Below are 20,229 nucleotides of genomic sequence, written 5' to 3'. Positions count from 1 at the left end.
ACCTAATAGCAGCCTTCCAGTACCTGAAGGGGGCTATAAGAAGAGCTTGGACCCTCCACTTGACACCCACCCCTCAGATATTGATAGACATTGATCAGATCCCCTCTCAGCCTTCTCTTCAGACTAAACAGCCCCAGGGTCCTCAGTCTCTCTTCACAGGGGAGATGCTCAAGTCCCCTAAGCATCCTCCTGGCTCTTCTTTGGATTTTCTCCAGCAGGCCTCTGTCTCTCTTGAACTGGGGACCCCAAAACTAGACACAGCATTCCAGGTGTGGTCACCCTCACCATATAGAAATGTCTCCTTGTGTTCAGGTGGAATCTTCTGTGTTCTAGTTTGTACCTGTTGTTCCTTGTCCTATCCCTGGGCACCACCAAAGGGAGCCTGGCACCTTCATCTTGACACCCACCCCTGAGATATTTGTAGACATTGATAAGATCCCCTCTCAGCCTTCTCCAAGCTAAACAGCCCCAGGGTTCTCAGTCTCTCTTCATAGGAGAGTTGTTCAAGTCCTGCAATCATCCTCATAGCTCTCTGTTGGACTCTTTCCAGCAGATCTCTCTTGAACTGGGGAGCCCCAAACTGGACACAGAGCTCTGTTGTGAGAAGCAGCATTTCAGTGCTGTGAAACCCCTTCAGTGGGTCACCCAGGAAAATTGTGAATGCTTCACCCCTGGAAGTGTCTAAGACCAGGTTGGATGTGGCATTGAGCAAACTGATCTGGTGGAAGATGTCCCTGCCCATGGCAGAGGGTTTGGTACTGGATGATGTTTCAGGTCCCTTCCAACTCAAGCCATTCTATGGTTCTTGTGAAAAAACCCTGTCTGTAAAGTGCTGATGAGACAGCCTAGGACAGATCCAGTCATTAGTGGAAAATGCTGAGGGAAGCACTAACCCATGCAATTAACATGGTTATTTAAACTCCTTGCTTACAAAGTAATTGTCAAGGTAAGGAAAAATAGAGGCTGTGAGAAAATTGGCCACCTCTCTTACATACACTCCTACTTCTGCTCCATTATTGTAAGGAAATAAACCCAGACACTAAGGCATGGGTCACAGGATGCAGGTCAGCAAAGCTCCAGGTCACATCTTTCACAATAACCTTTTCCCCTTTTGCTATTTAATCTCTGGCACAGACACAGCACCTGGAAAGATGACAAAATGAAAGGCAAATAAAAGTAAACTGCATTCCTCTTACCATTTAACACATTTCAGTGCTAATGGTTTCATTAATGGTTATTAGGTCAAAAGAGGTTCTCCTCCTCCCCCTCCACTCTGCCCTGGTGAGGCTGCATCAGCAATACTGTGTCCAGCTCTGGGCCCCTCAGGTCAAGAAGGACCTTAGGGAACTGGTGGAGAGAGTCCAGCAGAGAGCCACAAAGGTGATGGACTGGATCTCCCTGCTGAGGACTTGGTGATCTTTGAGGTCTCTTCCAACCTTGGTGATTCTGTGTGACAGGCTGAAGGAGCTGGGGGTCTTTAAAAGTGCCTGAGGGGTAACCTCATTCATGTTGATAAAGATGTGCAGGGCAATGTCAGGAGGCTCTGCTCAGGGATGTCCAATGATAGGACAAGGGGAAATAGGTGCAAGCTGGAGCAGAGGAGGTTCCATATGAACATAAGGGAAAACTGTCTCACTGTGAGGGTGCCAGAGCCTTGGAACAGGCTGCCCAGAGAGGTTGTAGAGTCTCCTTCTCTGGAGACATTCCAAACCCACCTGGATGTGTTCCTGCTCTAGGTGCTTCTGCTCTGGCAGGCGGGGTTGGACTGGATCATCTTTTGAAGTCCTTTTGTTGCAGTTTGAGCTGGGTGCCCCCCTGCAATGTTTACTTCCTGTGTCCAGAAGTCCAGCCCAGAGGGGTGGACACAGGAAATTATGTAGTATTTCATACCACAATCCTTTGCACCACTATAAGATGCAGTGCGGAGTCTAGCACGATCTCTTTTCTTTGTCCTCCATCAGCCAGTAACTGGGGGAGATGTCTCCTGGCTTTGGGCCTGGCTAGGCCCAAGGCCACGAGGGGATGGGCAGTCTCAGATCTGGCCAGCTGAGACTAGCCTAGCAGTGGGAGGGGGAAGAAGGAGCCCTGGGGGTCTTGGGTGTACCCTCAGGTGGGGATGGGATCTCTCTGGGTCTGCTTTGGGATCTTTCTTTGTCACTGCGCTTTTGGTTTCTGTAAAAGTTCACTGCTTTCTATTTAAACTTTCCATCACTTTTGCAATCCGTTTGTCTGAGTGTTTATTGTTGTTGCCAGAGGTGGGGAAGGGGGCTGCCTCAACCCAGCACACCTTTCCAACCCTAACATTCTGTGATTCTGTGTTGTTAATTTATGCAGGTGCCTTATAAGAACAGAGCACAGCTGGATTTGTGCATTTACAATCCACCCTAGCCATACAGCTCAGAGTGAAAGAGCCTTGTGTGTTGAAGTAGAAATGGTAGGGAAGCCTCTCTGCAGATTTAGTTCTTATTGTGAAACATCTGAATGCACACTGAACTGAAACATAGATAATATTCACTTATTTTTTGGTGCTTGTTTGCCTTAAATTCCTGTGGAGGACCTTAAGGAGTCCTACATCATCTTTATCATGTAAACATCCACAGCAGTACCATTTTAATGGTCTCTGTCACTGTTTGTGGTTTATTTAATGGGGAAAAACATAACACACATTCTATAGCTGTGCCAGCCTGAAAGGAATAAAGGAGCACTGGACTCCTTTTGCCACATAGAAGACTGTCAGATGTGGTGACTCTGATGCTCTTGGAATGACAGATGATCATAAAATGGTCTGGGCTGGAAGGGACCTCCAAAAGTCATCCAGTCCAACCTCCCCTCAGTCAGCAGGGAGATCCCCAACTAGATCAGGCTGCCCAGGGCCTTGCTGAGCCTCACCTTGAATATCTCCAAGGATGGGGTCCCAACCACCTCCCTGGGCAACCTGTGCCAGTGTTCCACCACCCTCATAGTGAAGAACTTGTTCCTAGCATCCAATCTAAATCTGCTCTTCTCTAGTTTGAAGCCATTGCCCCTTGTCCTGCCACTGCAGGCCTTTGCAAACAGTCCCTCTGCAGCCTTCTTGTAGCCCCCTTCAGGTATTGGCAGGCTGTTCTTAAGTCTCCCCGGAGCCTTCTCTTCTCCTGGCTGAACAACCTCAGCTCCCTCACCCTGTCCTAGTAGCAGAGCTGCTCCAACCTCCTGAGCATTTTTGTGTGCCTCCTCTGGACCCTCTACATCAGGTCCATGTCCTTCCTATATTGAGGACTCCACACCTGCACACAGCACTGCAGGTGAGGTCTCACCAGAGCAGAGCAAAGTGTCAGAATCACCTCTCTGGATCTGCTGGCAGTGCTGCTTTTGATGCAGCCCAGGATGTGATTTGCCTTCTGTGCTGCAAGCTCACACTGCCTGCTCCTGCCAGGCTTCTCATCCACCATCACCCCCAAGTCCTTTTCCTCAGGGCTGCTTTCTCTCACCTCCTCCCCAGTCTGTATTGATAGTGAGGAGTGTTCCAGCCCAGGTGCAGACCTTGCACTTGCTCTTGTTGAACCTCAGGAGGTTCACCTGGGCTCACCTCTCCAGCTTGTCCAGGTCCCTCTGGATGCCATCCTGTCCCTCTGGTGTATCAACCCTGGGAATCAGAGCTGCTCCTCTTAACATACCTAATGAAGTGGAGATGGGAAATTTCCATGGTAGTCTTTATCCAAGAAGAGATAAGAAACTAGAATTTCCAGTGTCAATTTGCTGGTCATGCTGATACAGAACTGCTACACAGCCTGGAGATGAGTTTTTCCAGCATGGACTTTATATAGCTACTGGGACTGATCCAAAGCCCTTTGCAGTGAATGGTAGGCTCTGAATTACATGGCATTGCCTTCACTGACTTTAAATGGGCTTTGGATCAGGTCCATAATGAGTTATTGCTCAGTAGAGTCATAGATTCATAGAATGCTTTCTGCTGGAAGGGACCTTAAAGATCATCTAGTTGCAACCCTTCTGTCATGGGCAGGGACACTTTCCACTGGAACAGGTCACTCAAGACCTCACTCAACACCTCCAGGGAGGGGGCATCCACAGCCTCCCATGGTAAGCTGTTCCAGTGTCTCACCACCCTCACTGCAAAGAATTTCTTCCTAATGCTGAATCTGTCTGCCCTTCTCAAGCTTAAAGCCATCCCTTCTCATCCTGCCACTACAAGCCCTTGTAAATAGTCCCTCCCCAGCTTTCTTGTAGGCCCCCTTTAGGTACTGGAAAGCTGCTCTAAGGTCTTCTTGGAGACTTCTCTTCTCCAGACTGGACAGCCCCATAGAACCCGTCTCCACAGAGGAGATTCTACAAGCCTCTGATCATTTTCTTGGCCTTCCTCTGGACCTGCCCCAGCAGTTTGATGTCCCTCTTGTGCTGGAGGCCCCAGAACTGGATGCAGTACTGCATGTGCTGGGGTCTACAAGCTTGGAGAATAAATCTGATGAAGAGAGACTGAGCTGGGGATGGTTAGTGTGAAACAGAGGAGGCTGAGGGGAGACCTCATGGCTGTCTACAACTACCTGAAAGGAGGTTGTGGAGAGGCTGCTGCTGGTCTCTTCTCCCAAGTAATTAGAGGCAGAACAAGAGGGAACAGCCTCAAGCTGCCATTGGGTAGGTTTAGAGTGGCCATTAGGAATGTGCTGCCCAGGGAGGTGGTGGAGTGACCAAGCCTGGATGTGTTTAAAGGTAGTTTGGATGTGGTGCTTGGGGCTCTAGTTTAAGGGTGATCCTTATAGAGTAGGGTTAATGGTTGGACTTGGTGATCCTGAGGGTCTCTTCCAGCCTGAATGTTTCTGTGATTTAGAATGTAGGAAGGGAGGTATGCTGCAAACTTCTGTCACTTGTGTTCCCATTATGCAAGTCCCTATTTATTAATTAGTGCTGATTAAGGTTGCATTCAGTCACAGTCTTTCCATCTCACTCTGCTTTTATGGGGCAGTGCTAATGGTGTGCTCTGCTGGAAACTGATCAGATTAGGGGGCCTGTGTCATCACAGCAATCATCTATATTTAATACACTGAAGTTAAGTGCCTAAACCTCTAAACAGAAGCTATGTCCCAACTCCAAATCATCTCATTAGGCAATAGATCCTGTCTGACCTAATTTAATAGCATCTCATGTGTGAAGATAAAGGTTTCTTGCTTTTGTATTTCATTCAAGCTATTAAGAGTAATGCAACCATCCATCTGCCATCTAAACCTATCTCAAAATATATAGAGAGGGCATTCTGATGTGATTCTGGTTCACCTGGAGTGACAGTTAGTTGGCAGTAAAAGACAGACCATAGTCAGTGTATTTAACAATCACAGAGTGCACCAGGCTGCTCTAAATGAGCTTTGGGGAATCTTTTAAGTTCCCATATTTAATATTTTGGCATATTTTAATATCTGAACAAAATTCTCAGCTAATCCTAAGTTTCTCCAGCATGAGTTCAGAAGCACAGCTAGTGAAGTCCTAAAAACACTGAGCTGGTCCCTGTCATAAGCTGACACCTCCTCCATAGCCACAAAATCTCCCTGAGGGAGGAGAAAACCCTCTCTGCTCTGACTAGGCATTAATGGCAAGCAGACATTAAATTAACATCAGTAGAGTCTTTTTCTCTCCCTTTCCCACCTCCCCTTCTCCCACCCAGGAGGCACATTTAGCCAGCAGCAGGGCAGGATGCCAGGCAGCCCAATTCTGTTCAAAGTGGTCTCCAGCCACTGCTAGAAAGGGGCTGCCACCATCTTGGTCACAGAATGATAGAATCCATCCAGTTGGAAGAGACCTCCAAGATCATCCAGTCCAACCCTTGACCCACCTCTGAAAGGTCAACACTAAACCATGTCCCTAAGTTCCAGGTCCACACACTGCCTGACCACCACCAGAGAAGGTGACTCCACCACTGCCCTGGGCAGACCATTCCAATGTTGGATAAACCTTTCAGTGAAGAAGTATTCATAGAATTCATAGAATGCCAGGTTGGAAGGGACTTCAAGGATCATCACAGAACCATAGAATCATAGTATCAGAGTCATAGAATCCAGTCCAACCTCTCAGGGTAAGGACATAGTTTAAAAGAAGAGAGCTATAAGGAAGAGGATGCAAATATTCACCCTCCTATTTCATTGAATCATAGAATGTTAGAGGATGGAAGGGACCTCCAGAGATCATCATGCAGTCCAACCCCCCTGCACCCAGAAGCACCCAGGGTAGTCTGCACAGGAATGCATCCAGGTGGGTTTGGAAAGTCTCCAGAGAAGGAGACTCCACAACCTCTCTGGGCAGCCTGTTCCAGGGCTCTGGCACCCTCACTGTAAAGAAGTTTCTCCTCATGTTGAGCTGAAACCTTCTATATTCAAGTTTATTCCTGATGTTCCTTGTCTTGTTACTGCACAACACCAAAAAGAAAGAATCAGGGATGGATTTAAACCTCAGTCAGGCTCACACTGTATGTTGCATTTGTGGGGCCTGCCCTGGGTGCTACGGCTGTGGCAGGGGGGGCTGAGGACCCTTCCAACCCTTTACATTCTGTCATTAAAAAATGATGTTTCTCAACTGACTTCCTGCACATCAGTGACTGGCTCAGAGAAAGATGCTCTAAATGGCCCCATGGATGAAAAGGCTGCACAATGCACAACCCACTTGACCATGTAGCTAAGGAACCAAACTATAAAGGCATGCTTGGAGGGCTCCAGTGGCCTCCAAACACTGAAAGCATCCTGTTCAATATCTTTATTGATGATCTGGACAAGGGGATTAAGTCATCATCAGTAAGTTTGCAGATGACACCAAGCTAGGGGCAGGTGTTGACCTGTTCGAGGGTAGGAGAGCTCTGCAGAGAGACCTTGCCAGGCTGGACAGATGGGCAGAGTCCAAGGGCATGAGACTGAACACATCCAAGTGCCAGATTCTACACATTGGCCACAACAACCCCATGCAGTGCTACAGGCTGGGGAGAGAGTGGCTGGAGAGCAGCCAGGCAGAAAGTGACCTGGGGGTACTGGTTGACAGTAGCTGAACATGAGCCAGCAGTGTGCCCAAGTGGCCAAGAAGGCCAATGGCATCCTGGCCTGGATCAGCAATAGTGTGGCCAGCAGGAGCAGGGAAGTCATTCTGCCCTGTGCTCAGCACTGGTTAGGCCACACCTTGAGTCCTGTGTCCAGTTCTGGGCCCCTCAGTTTAGGAAAGATGTTGAGCTGCTGGAAGGTGTCCAGAGAAGGGCAACAAAGCTCAGGAGGGGTCTGGAGCACAGCCCTGTGAGGAGAGGCTGAGGGAGCTGGGGGTGTTTAGCCTGGAGAAGAGGAGGCTCAGGGAAGACCTTCTTGCTCTCTCCAACTCCCTGAAGGGAGGTTGTAGCCAGGTGGGGGTTGGTCTCTTCTCCCAGGCAAGCAGCACCAGAACAAGAGGACACAGTCTCAAGCTGTGCCAGGGGGAAGTTTAGGCTTGATCTTAGAAGTTCTTCAAAGAGAGAGAGATTTGCCATGGGAATGTGCTGCCCAGGGAGGTGATGGGGTTGATGTCCCAGTAAGTGTTCAAAAATAGACTGGAAGAGGCAATCAGCGCCATGGTCTGGCTGATTAGATAGGGTTAGGTGATCAGTTGGACTTGATGATCTTGGAGGTCTCCTCCAACCTGGTTGACTCTATTCTCTTCTAAATATTGGAGCATTTAACTGCAGGTGCACAGCTGTGGAGCCCAGGCCATATTGCTGCTGCTGCTCATGGAAGGAGATGCTAACTTTAGCTGTGATGAATGAAATCTTGAAAAGCTTGGAGTAAAAGACCTGAAAGGTGTGACTTCCCTCATTCATCTCCATCAGCTACTAATCCTGAACTCTAAAAGTGACAATTTAATTACCAGTCTTAATGATGTCACTGCAGACAGTTGTCACTAAAGCATGCAGTGATCTGCTTGTCTGAAAATCTTCAGCTGCTTTATCCTTCAGTGAATCTTATTTTTGGCAACACCTCTTTGACTTCCCAAACCTTCTGCATCCTTCCATAACCCTTTTAAAATGTGAAAGGACAGAATATAATACTGCAAAATGTAAACCAATATAAATAGCCTTGGGTGACTGTGATGATTGCAGTCATTGACTGTTCTGGTGTGCCACACCGGGACACTGCAGAACAAGGTCACCACCACGTGGCACAGACAATTCTGGCCTTCAGGTGCTTCTCAAGGGAAGCTGTTGAGTGCTTTGTGCCATCTTGTAGGCAGAGGGACTACAATTTAATTGTAACAAGTGCAGGATTTCACAGGATGTTAGGGGTTGGAAGGGACCTCTGGAGATCTTTGAATCCAAACACCCTGCCAGAGCAGGACCAGCACAGGTCACACAGGAACACATAGAATCATAGAATTGTTAGGGTTGGAAGGGACCTCAAGGATCATCCAGTTCCAACCCCCCTGCCATGGGCAGGGACACCTCACACTTCATCAGGTGGGATGCACCTGGGAAGGAAGAAGAAACTGCAGCAGTACAGGTTGGGAGGTGATCTGCTGGAGGGCAGCCCTGTGGAGGAGGACCTGGGAGTGCTGGTGGACAAGGTCTGCATGGGACAGCAATGTGCCCTGGTGGCCAAGAAGGCCAATGGGGTCCTGGGGTGCGTTGAGAAGAGTGTGTCCAGCAGATCCAGGGAGGTTCTCTTCTCCCTCTACTCTACCATTCTGAGACCTCAGCTGGAATATTGCATCCAGTTCTGGGCTCCCCAGTTCAAGAGGGACAGGGATCTGGGGAGAGTCCAAGGCAGGGCTACAAGGATGCTGAAGGGACTGGAGCACTGCCTGATGAGGAGAGGCTGAGAGACCTGGGGCTAATTAGTCTGGAGAAGAGAAGACTGAGAGGGGATCTGATCAATGTTTATAAATATCTGAGGGCTGGTGGTCAAGAGGGAGGGCACAGGCTCTGCTCATCTGCACCCTGGGATAGGACAAGGTGCACTGGATATAAACTCCAGCACAGGAGGTTCCACTTCAACATGAGGAGGAACTTCTTCACTGTGAGGGTCACAGAGCACTGGAACAGGCTGCCCAGAGAGGTTGTGGAGTCTTCTTCTCTGGAGCCTTTCCAGCCCTGTCTGGATGTGTTCCTGTGTGACCTGTGCTGGATTCTATGGTCCTGCTCTGGCAGGGGAGTTGGACTGGAAGATCTCCAGAGGTCCCTTCCAACTCTAACATCCTGTGAGCCTATTCTTGAGGATTCGATCCAGCATCTCAGATATAAATATGTTTGATCTTCATTGAGAAGAAGTCAGTCAAGTTCCAAGTTAAGATAGTGGTTTCTTCAGTATGATCCTGTTAATTTTGGCCTGAATGAAGTGTCATTTGTCACCATTAAGGCAGGAAATGGCAAACACACAAGCTAAAGAGATAGTTTTGCGAAAGGATATTGCTGTGGAAGAAGTTAAAATGCTTTACTGCCCTAGTGTGCCCGTTTCAAATGAAGGTGAAATCAATGCTTATGAACATTAGGATTGGATTATGAAGAACATTATGACTGTATTGAGACACTGGAACTGTTTGCCCAGGGAGGTGGTGGAAGCCTCATCCCTGGAGGTTTTGCAGCCAGGCTGGATGTGGCTGTGAGCAGCCTGCTGTAGTGTGAGGTGTCCCTGCCCATGGCAGGGGGGTTTGAACTGGATGATCCTTGAGGTCCCTTCCGACCCTAAGAAGTCTATGATTCTATGTATTTGGAGCTTTGGGGAATACATCTAAAAAGCCTTTTTTGTTTGTTTTTTAATATTTTCTTCAGTGTCTTGTTAATGAAGAAATGGTTGAGTGTCCTGGAGTTATGAGATGTCAAGGAGCAACAGGGCAATACCCTCCTCTCTTAATAAATGGCAGCTTTGCCTGTTAAAAGGAAGTGAATTCCAAACACATTCTTGTGAAAGGATAAATTTCACCCTGGATTGAGACTTCTCCTCACATTCAGACAGATTCAGATAATACACTGCCCAATCACTTCCATTTGTTATGGATCTCAGTGCCCTCAGGTCACAAAGTCCTAGGGGTTTCAGAAGTGAGCCAGCCAGGATTGCTCCTGCAGAGAAGCAGCTTGGATCATTCACTCTCATCTGAACATTTATGACTGCTTCTGGTTGTCTGACATTTAATATCCCTTGCAGAGCTCCACTGAAGCCAGCATCTTAACCACATCCTAAAGTCAGACCTCATATATAGTTGATGGCAGCCCCACTGAACAAACTGATGGATGGATGCATGGCTCCCCTTCGTTGTCAGAGAAGAGCAGTTACAACTTTCAGTCTGTGCAGTTTGCCATAGAAACTTATGTTATCTCTTTATACAATGGACCTGTAAACATTGTGAGTAGTGTATATTTGGTATATATTCATTGCATTCCAGTGTAGTTTGTAGTTCTGCCTGTAAATACAGCTTCCATTTGCTTCCAACTGAGCTGGTCTGGCAAATTCAGTGTGGGGGGGGGGATTTTCAACCCAGCACAAGTGTTCATCTTTATTTTAGCCTTAATCAGTAAAGGTGGATCTCTGTTTCCCCCAGTGGACTCAGATGTGACTTGTGCAAGCAGGAAGACAGAATCCCTTGAAGAATCTCCTCTAGAGACTTCCCCTTCTTAGGACATCTACACACTGATTGCTAAGTCACCTCACGGCCTGAAGATCCTCAGTGGCTGCTTAACCTCTGAGCACAGTGTGAGATTATAATGATGACAAAAATAGCTTAAGAAACAAACCCAAGCGTTTCTCTGAGGTCCAGGAGGTCAAGATTGTTGGAGCAGTAGGAGCAATTATAGGACAAGTTCATAAGATCATACTGTCCCTTGCATTTGTATTCAAGGCAGGTGACATGGTTTGATAAGAGCATTGCCAGCCATGGAACGGGACCTTAGCCCTAAGTGCACAGAAAACACTGGCTGGGTTTTGGCTTTGGTACCAAAACAGTGCACCTTGCACCAGAACATAGCATCATAGGATGTTAGGTGTTGGAAGGGACCTTTGAAGTTCATCAAGTCCAACTCCCCTGCCAGAGCAGGACCATAGGATCCAGCACAGGTCACACAGGAACACATCCAGACAGGGCTGGAAAGTCTCCAGAGAAGGAGACTCCACAACCTCCCTGGGCAGCCTGTTCCAGGGCTCTGGCACCCTCACTGTAAAGAAGTTTCTCCTCGTGTTGAGGTGAAACCTTCTATGTTCAAGCTTGAACCTGTTGTTCTTTGGCTTATTACTGTGCACTACCCAAAAGAGCTTGGCCCCTTCCACTTGACACCCACCCCTCAGCTATTGATAGCCATTGATCAGATCCCCTCTCAGCCTTCTCTTCTCCAGACTAAACAGCCCCAGGGCTCTCAGTCTCTCTTCACAGGGGAGATGCTCAAGTCCCCTAATCATCCTTGGGCTCTTTCCAGCAGGTCTCTGTCTCTCTTGAAGTGGGGAGCCCCAAACTGGACACAGTATTGGAGGGGTGGTCTCAGCAGGGCAGAGCAGAGGGGGAGAAGAACCTCCCTAGCCCTGCTGGCCAGACTTTTCTTCATGCACCCCAGGATCCCATTGGCTCTCTTGGCTACAAGGGCACATTGCTGTGCCATGCAGAACTTGTTATCCACCAGCACTCCAAGGTCTTTCTTTATAGCTTTACTGTGTTTGCAGTCATGGGAAATCCAGAGGTGCTGCAGTGATTGGAGTGCTGGATGGGAAAGGGAATTTATCCTGAATTTATGAGTCACCTGTTCTTGACCCTTCCCTTGCAGGAAAGCAATATCATACCTAGCATGACACATTCCACTAGATTTTTTTTAGCTTGCTTTGACATCTAGTTGTTTTCAGCTGGTATGGAAATCCTTCAGTTCTCCCTGGCTTTTTGTAAGGAAAAAACATAAAGAGTTTTGGTTTTTTTCCCCAGGTCTTCCTATAATGAAAATGATTTGCTGATTCACTTGGTAGCTTCCTGGCAGCTTTTGTGAAGGAACAAAAGGTGGCTTATCTCCTCCTTATTGACTGTATCACCTCGACTTCAGCATGCTGCCAAACTGCTGGGCTTTGTTTTCTGTAAGCTTTTAATTACAGCTCTTTTATCCTCTGAAAGCGTGGAGTTTGCAGTCCTCCCCTACCCCGGACTGCCTTGTTTCTCTTAAAGCTCTCTCTCCCTCTCCCTCTCCCTTTCCCTCTCCCTCTCTCTATTCCTCTCCCTCTCCCTATTCCTCTCCCTCTCCCTCTTCCTCTCCCTCTCCCATCCTTGTAGCCCTCCCTTGGACTCTCTCCAGCAGCTCCCTGTCCCTCTTGAATTGGGGAGCCCAGAACTGGATGCAGTATTCCAGGTGAGGTCTCAGCAGGGCAGAGCAGAGGGGGAGGAGAACCTCCCTGCATCTGCTGGACACACTCTTCTCAATGCACCCCAGGACCCCATTGGCCTTCTTGGCCACCAGGGCACATTGCTGTGCCATGCAGAACTTGCTGCCCACCAGCACTCCCAGGTCCTTCTCCACAGTGCTGCTCTCCAGCAGATCCCCTCCCAGCCTGTACTGCTGCAGTTTATTCTTCCTTCCCAGGTGCAGCACTCAGCACTTATCCTTGTTGAACCTCATTGGGTTCCTCTTTGCCCAGCAATCAGTCTGTCCAAGTCTCACTGTATGGCCTCACAGCCTTCAGGTGTCTCAGCCAAGCTTCCCAGTTTGGTATCATCAGACTTGCTGAGCAGATATTGTCTGTCTGACTGAGCCCACATCAATGTCATTGATGAAGATGTTCAACAGGACTGGTCCCAGCACTGATCCCTGGGGGTCTCCACTGGTCACAGCTCTCCAGCTGGACTTGGCACCACTGACCACCACTCTTTGGACTCTGTTTTGTAACCAGTTCCTCATCAATCTCACTCTCTGTTCTTCTATCCCACACTTCCTGAGCTTGCTCCCAAGGATGTTAGGGGAGGCAGTGTCAAAAGCCTTGTTAAGGTTAAGGTGGACTGGAATGGTCACAGAATAGTTTGTCTCACACTGTGGCATAGGAAAAATAACTGGAGTTTGATACATTTGTTGGCATAACTAACCTGAGTTGGGTAAATTTATGGCTCAAGTGGTGCTGGGAAGGAAAGGCTGATGTGTTTCTTACTCTCAGGACCCATCTTACTCCCCTTCCAGAGTCTGCTATCCCTGTTTGTATCAGGCACACCCTGACTGGGACCTGTATCTGTCCCTGCAATGCTGTACTTAGAGGTTAATGTATCAAAGCCAGCACACATTAATTTTAAATCCTCTGACTTTGCCAGGCTGTAAATTGATGTGGTTTATGAATCATTCAGCTGGGGAGGCAGCTTCCAGGAGAGACTCAAGGCAGATGGTTGTGACAGCTAAACCTCCCCAGCTATCCCAGGTTCCACTTTCCCTGCTTACAGCAGTGTTCTTATTTACTCTGCCTCCTGCAATCCTGCAAAGACAAAATATTGCTGCTTCCCTGCAGCTGGTTCAGTTTTCCTGCTCCCAGGAGCTCCTCAGAGCTGTCAGCTCACCCATAGTTGTCCTTAACCAGCTACAGATGAAGGGAGAAAGGAAAGCAAAGCAGCTTCAGCTGTAAGCTTGCGGGTAAGGAAGCCCTGTTTGGACTGCAAAGGAGGAGATCTCAGGCAACTCAGAGGGATAGGGACAAGCAATGGCAGGGGACAAGCAGATGAGTTTTGTGTAGGAAACCTGTCCAGAGTGGTATCAGCAAGAGATTACCCCAGAAGCTGGGGAGGAAGGTGTTGTGTCTCACTGTCTCAGTCAAGGAGCAGTGTAGGGAAGAGCAAAAATGCTTCTGGAGGCAGGAGAAAATGTGGGCCAAGGGTGGGATGTTGTCATAGAATCATAGAATTGTCAGGGCTGGAAGGGACCTCAAGGATCAACTAGATCCAACCCCCCTGCCATGGGCAGGGACACCTCACACTAGATCAGAGCCACATCCAGCCTGGCCTTAGAAACCTCCAGGGATGAGGCTTCCACCACCTCCCTGGGCAACCTGTACCAGTGTCTCACCACCCTCATGGGGAACAACTTCTTCCTATCATCCAAGCTGAATCTACCCATTTCTAGTTTTGCTCCATTCTCCCCATCACTCCCTGACACCCTCAGAAGTCCCTCCCCAGCTTTCTTGTAGCCCCCTTCAGATACTGGAAGGCCACAAGTAGGTCTCCTTGGAGCCTTCTCTTCTCCAGACTGAACAGCCCCAACTCTCTCAATCTGTCCTCATAGAAGAGCAGCTCCAGCCCTCTGCTTATCCTCGTGGCCCTTCTCTGGATACCTTCCAGCACCTCCAGATCCTTCCTGTAATAGAGGCTCCAGAACTGGACACAGTGCTCCAGGTGGGGTCTCACCAGAGCAGAGTAGAGGGGGAGATTCACATACAGTTTGTGGCTCACAAGCTAGCTCTTGCCTCTACTCAGGAGCAGTTCTGTTGTGCCTTGTAAAGATTTTAGCTTTAAGAAACCTCCTTTGAGAAGTGAGCCCCACTCTCATTTCTCAGTCTCCCAAATGCAAGGTGCTGTTTCTGGGAAGAGGAGGGCAGCTCCTTCCCAGACTGTGATGCACAATTAAGGCAGGGCCCTCAGGGCAACTCAGCCCCTTTGCCTGTCTCCTAATCCCCAAGAGATAAAGCACAGACACCCACATAGCTGCAGCTCTGGGAAATGCTTGTGCTGTGCAGGATCCAAGAGCCCATCAGTGATGCCAGGATCCAGCTTTCTGGTAGCTGTCTGAAGCTCAGTTGCCCCAGGGTTGCTCTGGATTCACTTTGGTCTTCTAGAGTTGAAGAAAACTGTGAAGCACCCAAGAACTGCCCCAAACTGAATGCCTGACAAGGACAGAGAGAGACACACACAGACCTGCTGGAGAGAGTCCAATGGAGAGCCAGGAGGATGATGAGTGGACTTGAGCATCTCCCCTGTGAAGAGAGCCTGAGAGCCCTGGGGCTGTTTAGTCTGGAGAACAGAAGGCTGAGAGGGGATCTGATCAATGGTTATCAATATTTGAGGGGTGGGTGTCAAGTGGAGGGGGCTAAGCTCTTTTGGGTGGTGCACAGTAATAAGCCAAGGAAAAATGGAGACAAACTGGAACAGAGAAGATTCCACCTCAACATGAGGAGAAACGTCTTGACAGGGAGGGTGCCAGAGCCCTGGAGCAGGCTGCCCAGAGAGGTTGTGGAGTCTCCTTCTGTGGAGACTTTCCAAACCCACCTGGATGTGTTCCTGCTCTAGGTGCTCCTGCTCTGGCAGGGGGGGTTGGACTGGATGATCTTTTGAGGTCCTTTCCAACCCCTCACATTCTGTGATTCTGTGTTGTTAATTTATGCAGGTGCCTTATAAGAACAGAGCACAGCTGGATTTGTGCATTTACAATCCACCCTAGCCATACAATTCACCTGGATGTATTCCTCTGTATACTACCCTGGGTGATCCTGATTTGGCAGGGGAGTTGGACTGGATAATCTCTGGAGGTCTCTTCCAACCTCTAATGTACTGTGGTACCGTGAAATGCTGCTTCCAGATCAGCTCTGCACTATAGCAAGAGCCTTTGGAACCAATTAACTGAAAAGCTGAGAGAAACCTCAGAATTTCCTTAATGTGCACTGTGTCAGTTTTGTAAATAACCTCGGGAGGGATATAGCCACACGTGTTGTGTCTGCCATTAGGTGGCACTGGCTTTGCATAAGGCTCAGGGGAGACCTTACTGCTGTCTACAACTACCTGAAGGGAGGTTGCAGCCAGGTGGGGGTTGGTCTCTTCTCCCAGGCACCCAGCACCAGAACAAGAGGACACAGTCTCAAGATGCACCATGGGAGGTTTAGGCTGGATGTGAGGAAGAAATTCTTCCCAGAGAGATTGGCCATTGGAATATGCTGCCAGGGAAGGTGGTGGATTCACCATCCCTGGAGGCGTTTAAGAGACTGGATGAGGGACTTGGTGCCATGGTTTAGTTGATTAGATGGTGTTGGGTGATAGGTTGGACTCGATGATCTCTGAGGTCTTTTCCAACCTGGTTAATTCTGTATTCTGTGATAAAGCCTTGGCTGAATAAGGGTCTGAGCAAGCTGTTCTAGTGGAGGATGTCCCTGCTGACTGCAGCAGGGTTGGGCTAGATAAGCCCAAACCATTCTATGATTCCCTGCCTTCTATCCTGTGGTTTTGTTTGGGGTTTTTTTTCCTTCTAAACCTATAACCTATCCAGTCCAGCACCTCCAGAATCAGAATCACAGAATCAACCAGGTTGGAAGAGACCTCCAAGATCATCAAGTCCAACCTATCACCCAACCCTTTCTAAGCAAGACCATGGCATGAAGTGCCTCATCCAGTCTCTTCTTAAACACCTCCAGGGACATCAACCCCACCACCTCCCTGGGCAGCACATTCCAATAGCAAATCTCTCTTGCTGGGAAGAACTTCCTTCTAAGGTCAGGCCTAAACTTCCCCTGGCACAGCTTGAGACTGTGTCCTCGTGTTCTGGTGCTGGTTGCCTGGGAGAAGAGACCAACCCCCACCTGGCTACAGCCTCCTCTTCTCCAGGCTAAACACCCCCAGCTCCGTCAGCCTCTCCTCACAGGGATGTGCTCCAGACCCCTCCTCAGCTTTGTTGCCCTTCTGTGGACACCTTCCAGCATCTCAGCATACTTCTTGAACTGGGGAGCCCAGAGCTAAACTCCAAGGCCCACACTTGCCAGGCAACAAGCCAGGCAGTGTGAGTCATGCTATTAAGCAGCAGCAGCAGCAGCAGCAGCATGTCACCAGACTGCCCTTTGCTGCACAGTCTATATTTAGAAATGGAATGAGACTGCCACTGGCTTAGGTAACGATGCAGCTATTTATAGATCACCATTATACCTGGAGAGCACCATCCTGCCAGCAGAGCTGTGAGCAGCCAAGCTGACAATGCTGTCATTAGACATCTGGCAGCTTCCCTACCATTCATTCCCCACCAGAGGCATTTGTGAATTTATTTACCTGCTGTTCACAGGCTCACAGGAGGTTAGAGGTTGGAAGGGACCTCCAGAGATCAACCCCCCTGCCAGAGCAGGATCATGGAATATAGTACAGGTAACACAGGAACACATCCAGATGGGCCTCAAGAATCTCCAGAGAAGGAGACTCCACAAACCCTCTGGAGAGCCTGTTCCAGGGCTCTGGGACCCTCATGGTAAAGAAGTTCCTCCTCATGTTGAGGTGGAACCTCCTGTGCTGGAGTTTATATCCATTGCCCCATGTCCTATCACAGGGAGCAACTGAGCAGAGCCTGTCCCCTCCCTCTTGACCACCAGCCTTCAGATATTTATAAATATAGATTAAATCCCCTCTCAATCTTCTCCTCTCCAGACTAAACAGCCCCAGGGCTCTCAGCCTCTCCTCATCAGGCAGTCTTCAGTCCCTTCAGCATCCTTGCAGCCCTCCCTTGGACACTCCCCCGCAGATCCCTGTCCCTCTTGAACTGGGGAGCCCAGTACTGGATGCAATATTCCAGGTGAGGTCTCAGCAGGGCAGAGTAGAGGGAGAAAAAAACCTCCCTGGCTCTGCTGGACACACTCCCCTCAATGCACCCCAGGACCCCATTGGCCTTCTTGGCCACCAGGGCACATTGCTGTGCCATGCAGAACTTGCTGCCCACCAGCACTCCCAGGTTCTTCTCCCCAGGGCTGCTCTCCAGCAGATCACCTCCCAGCCTGTACTGCTGCAGTTTATTCTTCCTCCCCAGGTGCAGCACTCAGCACTTGTCCTTGCTGAACCTCATTGGGTTCCTCTCTGTCCAAGTATCACTGAATGTCTGCACAGCCTTCAGGTGTCTCAGCCAAGCCTCCCACCTGCTGTAGTGTGAGGTGTCCCTGCCCATGGCAGGAGGGTTGGAACTGGATGATCCTTGAGGTCCCTTTCCCTCCTGACAATTTTAGGGTTCTATGATTCCAGATCAGGTTGCTCAGAGCCACATCCAGCCTGCCCTTAAAACCTGCCAGGGATAAGGCTTCCACCACCTCCCTGGGCAACCTGTGCCAGTGTCTCACCACCCTCATGGGGAAGAACTTCTTCCTAACATCCAATCTGAATCTACCCATTTCTAGTTTTGTTCCATTCCCCCTAGTCCTATCACTCCTTGACACCTAAAAAGTCCCTCAATAACTCTATTTTCATTAACATTCCTTTTTAGCTGCATGAACCTACCCAGATGTAGATGCCTTAAGCCCACACCTGTATTTCATGTAGCACTGCCCCTAAAAATCTCAGATTCTGAGCATTTTCCACTTTATCCCCTTTTTTTTCCTTCATCCTGATTTTTAGTGGCTACCAGTAGAAAAAGCAGTGCAAAGCAGATGACTTATTGTTGGGGCTGAGTGAACATAAGGATGTGGGAGGTGAGTATTTGTGTTGGAGGTAGAAATGTGCCTTCTGTTGTAACTGGCACACCTCACAACAAAGTGTTGGTTAGGTCCTGCACAACAATTTCTCCACCTTCAGTTTCAGGCAAGGAGTTGAAAAGTTTAGTTTGAAGAAGAGGAGGCTGAGGGGAGAGCTCTTTGCTGTCTACAACTACCTGAAAGGACATTCCAGAGAGGCTGGTGCTGGTCTCTTCTCACAGGTAAGTAATGATAGAACAAGAGGGAATGGCCTCAAGCTGTGACTGGGTAGGGTTAGACTGGGCATTAGGAAGAATTTTTTCCCTGCAGGAGTGGTCAGGGATTGGCACAGGTTGCCCAGGGAGGTGGTGTAGTCCCCAAGCCTGGATGTGTTTAAAGATGGTTTGGATGTGGTGCTTGGGGCTCTGGTTGAGGGGTGACCCTTGTAGAGCAGGTTGGACTTGGTGATCCTGAGGGTCTTTTCCAACCTGAATGTTTCTGCGGTTCTGTTGCAAAACAGATATTAGCAGTGTTAAATTGAGCTACTTAAAAAGGCTTCAGGCACAGACTCCTTGCTTTTGTGCCTGAGGTATTACAGATTTTAGGTTTTCAGCCTGGAGAAGAGAAGGCTCTGGGGAGACCTAATAGCAGCCTCTGAGTACCTGAAGGGAGCTACAAGAAGGATGGAGAGAGACTGTTTGCAAAGGCCTGCAGTGACAGGACAAGGGGCAATGGCTTCAAACTAGGGAAGAGCAGATTGAGACTGGGTGTTAGGAACAAGTTCTGCACCATGAGGGTGGTGGAACACTGGAAGAGGTTGCCCAGGGAGATGGTTGAGGCTCCTTCCCTGGAGATATTCAAGGTGAGGCTCAACAGGACACTGATCAACCTGATCCAGTTGAGGATGTCCCTGCTTGTTGAGGATTGGCTTAGGGAGAAGGGACATGGGTCCCAGGAACACCTGTGCAATTCAGGCCTTGAAGGACTTTCTGTTGAAAATATAGCAATGGAGTAGGAGTTGTGGAAAAGTGCTGATTGCCTGGTATGCTAAGGTCAAGCTGCCCCTGAGAAGAGGCAAACAAGATAAGGAGGAGGCGAGATCTGGGAAAAAAAGGCAATTAGACTGAGTAGAAAAAACCACAGAGTAGTAAAATAATGATGTAACCTTTTAGAGATAAACCAATAGTATGGGTTAAATTAGAATAGAATTAACTATGCATAAGATAAGACTATAAATAATGAAGTGTGGAACAATAAAGTTGGATGGTTTCTATCACTCATATTGAGTGCTGTCGGCCCTGCCTCCGTTCTCGTCACCTGCTGACTGCAGAGGGGGTTGGACTGGATGACCTTTGGAGGTCTCTTCCAGCCCAGACCATTCTGTGATTCTGTGACATGTAAGTTGAGTAAATCTAGGAAATAGGCCTCTCAGTGCCCACACCACCCCAGACAACAGGCTCAGCCCTGCCTGGAACTGCTGAAGCAATACACCTAGCTCACACTGCAGCACAGTCCCATCCCGCAGTAGTGCTCTGGTTGTGGCAGGGCATAAGGTTTTGCACCAGAGAGTCATGCTATCATCCAGAGGGACCTCCACAGGCTGGAGAAATAGGCTGACAGGACCTTTGTGAGCTTCAGCCAAGTCCTGCAGGGGGGCTGGAACTGGATGATGCTTGAGGTCCCTTCCCACCCTGACAATTGTAGGGTTCTATGATTCTAGATCAGGTTGTCCAGAGCCACACCCAGCCTGCCCTTAAAAACCTCCAGGGATGAGGCTTCCACCGCCTCCCTGGGCAACCTGTGCCAGTGTCTCACCACCCTCATGGGGAACAACTTCTTCCTAACATCCAATCTGAATCTACCTATTTCTAGTTTTGTTCCATTCCCCCTAGTCCTATCACTA

The 20,229-nt window shown here is 48.9% G+C and overlaps 1 long non-coding RNA gene across 1 annotated transcript in view; it reads left to right on the top strand.

Annotated features, from left to right (window-relative positions):
* Nucleotides 1-20,229, top strand: part of LOC137444263 (uncharacterized) — a 290,864-nt gene that overhangs the window by 256,793 nt on the left and 13,842 nt on the right. Inside the window, exon 4 of the long non-coding RNA XR_010988103.1 lies at nucleotides 18,448-18,568. This is a non-coding gene — a long non-coding RNA (uncharacterized lncRNA). The remainder of the gene's footprint in view (nucleotides 1-18,447; nucleotides 18,569-20,229) is intronic.

This window comes from Melanerpes formicivorus, unplaced genomic scaffold (assembly GCF_026170545.1).
Source record: "Melanerpes formicivorus ecotype bairdi unplaced genomic scaffold, bMelFor1.0.p_v2 SCAF_11, whole genome shotgun sequence".
Taxonomy (NCBI): Eukaryota; Metazoa; Chordata; class Aves; order Piciformes; family Picidae; genus Melanerpes; species Melanerpes formicivorus.
The sequence above is the reverse complement of the archived record's forward strand: the minus strand, read 5'-3'. Positions and strand labels throughout refer to the sequence as shown.